This window comes from Leiobunum rupestre, chromosome 4 (assembly GCF_980474605.1).
Source record: "Leiobunum rupestre chromosome 4, qqLeiRupe1.1.hap1, whole genome shotgun sequence".
Classification (NCBI taxonomy): Eukaryota; Metazoa; Arthropoda; class Arachnida; order Opiliones; family Sclerosomatidae; genus Leiobunum; species Leiobunum rupestre.
Genome location: NC_143387.1, coordinates 12,172,212 through 12,180,463, shown reverse-complemented (window position 1 = coordinate 12,180,463; position 8,252 = coordinate 12,172,212).

The following is an 8,252-nucleotide window of genomic DNA, read 5'->3' as shown; positions in this document are numbered from 1 at the left end:
TTACAATTGAAAATTTTCTCAGTTTACTGTTACAGTTTCAAGGCTCAAATTTAAGGAAAGGGTTTTAAAATATATAAAAGGTGAGAAAAATTGATGGAAATTATTTTAGAAATATATTTTGCTTTTTAAAATAATTCCAAAAAATAACTCTTTAATTCTATAACATTTCCAATATCTGTGCCTTCATTGATCCGAACTACCTATTAAATCAAACTTCCAACTGCTTTGATAAAAGCATTTGTTATTTAATATATATAGACCCGCGCGATTATTTGCATAGAAGAGCTCGTGAAAAACATGATCTGAAACGTTGTTTCACAATAAAAATTATCAAGTGGTTTAGTATACACAATAACTGATTGCAATTAAGATTATCAATTCGTACAAGAAAAAGTAAGAACAATCTAGCTATCATAGAACTTAAAAGATTTAAAGAAAAACTTCGTAAATAATAAAATCTGATAGTCATAAACTACCTGAATTTGTAATTAAATATTTCGTTTTATTAATATTTCTGGTAGAATATGAACTTTCAAAAACAATTACTTAGATATTTTTATATTATAATATTTCACATTAATTGAATTGATATTTTATATCTCACATTCAAGAAACTTCAAAGCTAGAGACAAATTTACTTATATAACAAATAAATCACATTTTATAAAAATATAGTAATCTGCATTAAGTAAAGTTGAAAAAAGTCACGGAAAATGCAGGATGTTCTATAACAACCATGTACTTTTAGTATTTGAATTCGGTATTTTCCGTTACCATTAATAATGTTCAATGTGCTATTAAATGTCATTGAAATTATTTTAATATAACTTGAATACAGACACATCGAAAACATTGTTTAAAAAATTATGATAGATCGGTTGTTGTAAAACACTACGAAATTTTTATCTTATTCGCTTTTTTATACTATACTGAGAAACACATTCTGTACCGCGATATTTTTGAGCAGTAACTAAAAAAATTATTAACAAAAAGTCCTGGAGGATAAAGAAACTAGTCTAAATAATAATAGCTAGGCTTAAAACCCAAGGCAACACCTCAATTCCAAGTCATGGAGCGACTTTTAAATTAAACCGATGACAAACATTATTTAAAATAAACAAACATGTGTTCAAGTTGTGATAACTTAATATGATTTTACGTGAAATGACCCTAAAGTTTAATTATAACATTTCCAACAACATAGTCTAAAATATCAAATCGATGGGCTGCTACCAGGGCCGGATTAACCAATAGGCCGAATAGGCCTGGGCCTAGGGCACCAAGCCTACAAGGGGCACCATGAGGGTTCGAAAAAAATAAAAGTACAAAACTTTAATCATTTGCTTTTCACAAAATATTTTCCGGAGTAATTTTAGTAAATGCGTCCACCCATATGAACCAAAAACGTTTGATTGTCACATTCTCTGACGGACTGCCGTCTAGCCTCTGACGACATACTAAATCTGGCTGCAAAATAAATTTTCCTTCCATTTCTCAATTATAAATTGAGGAAGCGCCTAGCTCGCTTCGCTCGCTATTGAAAGGGGGCACCAAAATTAACTTGGGCCTAGGGCCCCATAAAGTCTTAATCCGGCCCTGGCTGCTACTTTTTTTGCATATAAAAATTAATTTGCTGAAAACTTTCTGAGTGCTATATTTATAATCTTAATAAAATAGTGATTACACGTTTCAACGCGATGTCTATGTAATATGTAGTATTTCAAATCTGTTATGTTAAATTTTAAAACTTAAAGAAGCCCTTATATAAGAAAATGGTTTTTGGACATTTATCTAGCTGTACTTTTTCCCGTAAATATTTTTCATAGGATACCAATATATAAGATGAAGGACTATATAAAGTATGTCAAATCTGCTAAAATTTAAAATTGCCTATGCCCGAAACCATCTCTCGGAATAAATTGCAACTCTATGTAGATTTTATAACTTTTTATAATAGACAATAGCGATCAATAAGGGTCAATAATTCCCATTGAACCGCATAGGAGTGAAATGTGACCGCTCAATAACTGTCCATAAAAATAAAACCACACCTATATTGCTTTTAAAAATGGTTAACAAAGTAATTAAATCTTATGCACCCTCTAAACAGGAAAAATAGCTGTGTATTTGTTCGTACGAAAATTATACATTAATTAATGTCATACATATCCTTGAAACAGCTTTCCTCAACTACATCGTTTTAAATATTTTCTTTCAACCACAACACACCATAGGCTTCATTAACTCTCGGGTAAAAACGAAGCTTTTTAAAAATTAAAACACCTGCCAGTAAACTATTCCATAAAGCATGACGCTATTAAATACCAACGACCTTTCAAAAATGATATATTAACTTATCTATTTTAAATATTTTATAATCGTGTGTTGTATACGCTAAAATGTAAAATCATAATAAAAGATGGTTGTATGCGTTTAAAAGGCTATATCAAACACCGCATATACATTTTGTAATGAAATTTGTAGAATGTACCCAAACAAAACTTGTTATAATCATAATACACAATAGCCAAGGGTCAATAAAAAGCCATTGATTGAACGCTTAATGCCGAACCATTATATTTAAAAAATACACCCTTCTGGAAATAATAATTGTGGTAGTATTAAGACTAATTAAAAATGTATTTATAAGTTAAACCATATTAATAATCCACCATGCCGTATTATCCCAAGCTTTTTTCGATCAATTAAGATATGATAAGGGGCCAAATGATAAATCGCCATTTGATCGACAGGGGTCCTAATGATCGAACGCCATTTGATCAAAACTTTGTTGTGTTTAAAAAATGAATGAAAAGACCAAGTGATCGGCACACAGTGGCGTAAATAGCACCCTCGCAGACCCCGCGGGGGGGGGGGGTGAGGCCGAGAACTAAACGTTTATGATTAAAATCGGTGCTATTTAAAAGGGCCTCGAGTTGTTTTTCGCGGGAGGGCCCCGGAGTTCCTAGTTACGCCACTGTCGGCACATTTTATGTGTGTTAAGTGTTTTCCGTTTGTCGGATTCCAGCCAAATTGTGCGCTTTTTGGGGATTTTATCATCAGAACTTTCAAACAACTTTTTTATGCAATTTATGTCTTATTTGGAAAAATATTGGAAATATTAGAATTAATTAATTAATTTTAATTAACGTCAAAATTTAATCTACCTACTAAGCAGGACCAGGGATAACAAGTTGGCCCAGGCCGTAATATTAGTTCCACATCAGTGTATTCGAGTGGGCAAACCCATGCAAACTAATACAAAAGCTGTTGAGGCTACGTGACTTCTTATCGTTTGATATATAAATTGCCATCCTAAGTTAAAGAGTGGGCACCACCCACCCTCAGGATACGCGGGTGGGCAAACCAATACAAAAGCTGTTGAGGTCATGTGACTTCCTATCGTTAGATATATAAAATTCCATCCTAAGTAGAAGGATTAAAACTTGGGCGCCACCCACCCTCAGGATACGTGGGTGGGCAAAGCAATACAAAAGCTGTTGAAGCCATTTGATTTCTTATCGTTTGATATACTATTTACCATCCTATGTTAAAGAGTGGCAACCGTCCACCCTCAGGATACCCGGGTGGGCAAACCAAATTAACCAAGACGTGAAGAGAAGCACATTGTGAAAAACTAAATGAAAAGAGACTTAAAACGGTTTTAAAATTCACAATTTATTTATTTAAAAATCCAACGTTTCGGAGGAACTCTTCCTCCTTCTTCAGGGATTTCTCCGAAACGTTGGATTTTTAAAAAAATAAATTGTGAATTTTAAAACCGTTTTAAGTCTCTTTTCATTCAAATTAACCAATACAAAAGCTGTTGAGGCCATGTGATTTCCTATCGTTAGATACACGGAAAGTATCAAAGGTGAAATAGGTAAGCAAAACACGACGAACATAATTATTTTAAATTATTGAAATTAGTGGAAATATGATAAAAAGAAATTCTTAAACTCTGATTAAAATAGGTTTATTTTAGGAAATTTATATCAAACATTTGGGTAGTTTAGGCAACAAAAGTCATGTAAATTCGCAGATTCATTAAAAAATACCCATGAATTTATTAACTTGTTTTTTTCGATCACTCTCCCTTTTAGGGAGTTGGTCGGAGGGGCGGAAATTAACAGCACTGCGTGCGCCACAAAGAGTTCTTTCGAATAAGACCAACTTGTTTTTTTCGGTCACTCTCCCTCTAAGGGGGTTGGTCGAAGGGGGCGGAAATTAACGGAACTGCGCGTTCTATCGTTTGATATAAAAAGTACCATCCTAAGTTAAAGAGTTGACTTTAAAGGGGGGTCGAAATTGTGCCCCCTGTTTACCTGACAGACCTGAAACTGGCCATCGGTAAAAGTTGTGTAGCCCCACACTGTAATTCAAACTTCCTGCCACGCCCATGTCACCCTTCGTGCAAATCCACTGGGTTGGGGGGTGGGGCGGCGAAGTTTGAGATTCACTTGACCTTAAACGCCGTAAATAACGCGGAAAAAGGAACAAGAATTGCGACAACTTAAATAGCAAAATCCATCTGCCTCGCTAAAAACAACTAGAAGTTCTGAGAATAGTTTTAAGAGAACGGCGTATCTCGGTTGGTAAAGGCGTCGGTTTTCAGAGATTACGCGGCTAGCAGCTATCTGGGTTCGAATCTCGGTGGCGAAAATAATATGAATTACATTAATAAATTATTTTTTGCAGCTCCATCTACCGTTTCGTTGCTTTCCACGCCAAACAAACAACACTTAACGACATTCTGTCCATAGCAATAGCCCCACTTCGATATATATATATATATATATCTCTCTCTCGATGTGGAACTAGAAACGGAATTTGGGTGGGGATATATTTCCTTGCTTTAGTAATTTTTCATACTATATGTACGTTAATTATTTTCAATATCCGCAATTGGAGCACGTAGCTTTTAACTAACCTTACCAAACCTAAACTAACATAACCAACATAACCTATCTTAACCTAAGCTAGCAACCTAACCTAATCTAACCTAACCAAACCTAATCTAATCTTAACTAACTGAAAAAACCTTACCTAAATTAACCTAGATAACCCAACCTAGCCTAACCCAACCTAGCCTAACCTAACCTAAACCTAACCTATTTCTCCTCTGTGTACATCACCTTTATCTAATCTGTTTACATCAACTCTATCTACTCTGTTTCCATCTACTTTATTTACTGTTTCCATCTCCTCTGTTTGAAATAACTCAACCTACTCTGTTTGCATCTGTTCAGTTGGCATCTACTCGGTTTTCCTCTACTGTGATGCCGAAAACACCTAAAAACAGCATTATTCTAAAGAAATTAAAATAAGACCCAAATCCATATTTACCCCTGGTCCCGTTAGATGATGTAAATACAATATTTAACTAGTTTGGCTTATAGTAGGACTCACGACGCTCAAAAATAGAAAATTTACTTAATTTTATCCAAATATTAAAATAATTTTTATCAAACTTCCTGCGGACCAAGATTTTTTAAATATTTTATTTGGAATATTCAGCCCAAAATCATAGGAACACCTGATTATTTGAACAGAACCACATACTTAAGTTTCACCTGTAATCGTAAATGGTGACATCGTAACTAGTACAGCCAACAAGCTATACAGCCAATTGGGTTCTAAATTGAAATTGTTTTCAAGCAAACTCTTTAGCTTGCAGTTCTAATGAGGCAATATAAAAATACAAGGAAAAAAAACTTAAAAAGTGTCGATCAACTGGGCTTTAACATATAATATAAATTTTCCAAATATTTATTTCGGATGTTTACATTAAAAAGACGGGATATAAACTAACAATTATACTTTGATTTAATGTTTTACACAAAAATAACACAAATTCGTTATTCTAAAAATATCCATACGCGTGGGAGCAATATATGTAAAGTATTTCATGTTATGTTAACGTTATTCTGATCGAGGCAATAAAAACATTATTCGAAAAAAAGAATCCTTTATTTACCCTTGTGGTGAAATATGTTATTAAAAACAATAAGGTTTAAATATGGCGGTACTTACGCCTCTTAAACCACATATGTAGTCTTTAATAATAGCCGATTGAACCCGAAAAATCTACGATAACTATAAACAGACCTTACCCGCGCTGCTTTGTCAACGAATTTACATAGGATTGGAACGTGCTAAGTTTGTTACGTTTATACACGAAGAGTAAGTGTTCACTAATACAATTTTTATAAATAATACACGAAATTAAGTTTCAATGCGTTCATAGCATTTAAGATATCCAACAATTCCAGATAATAAAAAGTGAAAAGATGTACGGAAAGTCTGGTACCTTAAAGTATTGAACGGGAAAAATAATAATGCTAATAGTAATCAGCTTACAACCAAGGCACCACCTAAGTACATTAGATAAATAGCAATATTCTAGCGTATTAAAATTTTGGATATAATTGCCTATCATTCTCCCTAAACAAATATATGATGTTCGATGGTGCGGTAATATAAAATGTTAAATGTAAGCCATACTATACGTAAACGAATTATGAACATAAAGACAATGTATACGATAATCTTTGATAAACTTTACAATGTATACGTTTTATGTTGGTTAATTATGTTTGTAGAAAAAAGATTTAATAAACTAACAAAACGTAAAAAGTAATGGTTTTTATAAGATGTAAATAAGATAATAAGAACATGTGGTATATTAAATGTAGGCATACCCGAATATAACTCTTAAAATATCCATAGATACCGAAGTTTATAAAAAATACCTTGTGGTGAAAAATGACAGCATTTATAAGTAATCAAACTAACAATTTGAATCTCACTTCGCTGATAAATTTTTTTATAATCATTAAAGGGACTCTCACCTGCAAACCAAAAATTATGGAAGACCCCTTTCAACTGGTTTGAAATCTTAAACAATCAGTTCGCGCGTGACCCGTGACGCGGCTTTAATCTTTTAATAATTAATTAACGAACCACTTGTTACCTTGAACCCATTGATACCACGAAACGATTTTAGATTCGGTTATTGAAATGTCCGTTGGCCACACTTGAAAAGTTATTAAAATTATCTCTTTTTAAAACACGGAATCCCTACCAACTATATCCCGAACAAATATATACTGTTAACCTGAAAAAATCATTAACGTAAATATGAAAAGAAATTTCCCGCCAAAATAAGGCGGGCAAACACAGCTAATTAAATTTTAACATAATTCTTTGTATAACCTTCTTATTACAATAATAAACCTATTATATATAACTCTTGAGCATTGATATTTCCTTCTTCAGAGTTCTACAACTAAAAGATACAACTTGTTTCCCAAGAAGTCATTTATCGACGATAACATTTTTCCGCGTTTTCTTAAAAATGGTGGTCGTGTTGTTATTTTAACATGCTAAAGAATTTTCTCGCCAAAATGGCTAGTTAATATTCACCATTTTACACATGTTTACGACAACACGTACCCTAATTATTTGATTGACAAAACACCTGGTCGTTACAAACGGATGAACACCTGGCATGCGCGCGTTGGGGGATGAAACGCGATTCCCCGCTTTATACCCCCGACACGTGCGCGGAGGGGGACGCGTGCGCCGCCCCTGTATTCAGTAAGAGGGTGGTTAACTACTCACGTTGTATTGATTATCTGGATAAGGTTCTCAAGACACAGCCATAACGACCATTTATGGCGATTAATAACTAGTTTTTAAATAATTTCTGTCATTGGTGTGTAATTATCCTATGTTAATGTAAAAGCGAATTTTTTCGTAAATGCGACCCCAATTGGGGAAATTCACGGTCACATCCCAACAATTCTTATTAAAACAGTTCTTAGATTTAAACAAACAGCTTAGAGGTGACTACATTCTGAGCGTTAAGGTTATAAAACTTATATTTACTATACTTTTTTACTTGGGCAATTTTCCTTTCAATCTAAGCCTTATGAAAACGAAATAAGTACTTACCTATATTTATAAAATAAGTCGTTATTGTACAGCACGTAATTTTTCTTTATATTCATTATTCAATCCTTTTATCTGTAACTAATTTAAATTATTTTAAATAAAGCTTTTCGCGTTTCTAAGCCAGAAAGGTCTACGCTATTTTAGGTACTGCTACGTTTAATCAAGAACTCAAATTGCATTCAATTCTATAACGCAGAAACCCACTACCTTCGAAAGGGAATGCACACGGTAACCATAACGTAGAATTACATTTACATTTTTCATTTCTATGCAACCTTTTATCGATTTGGTCTGAG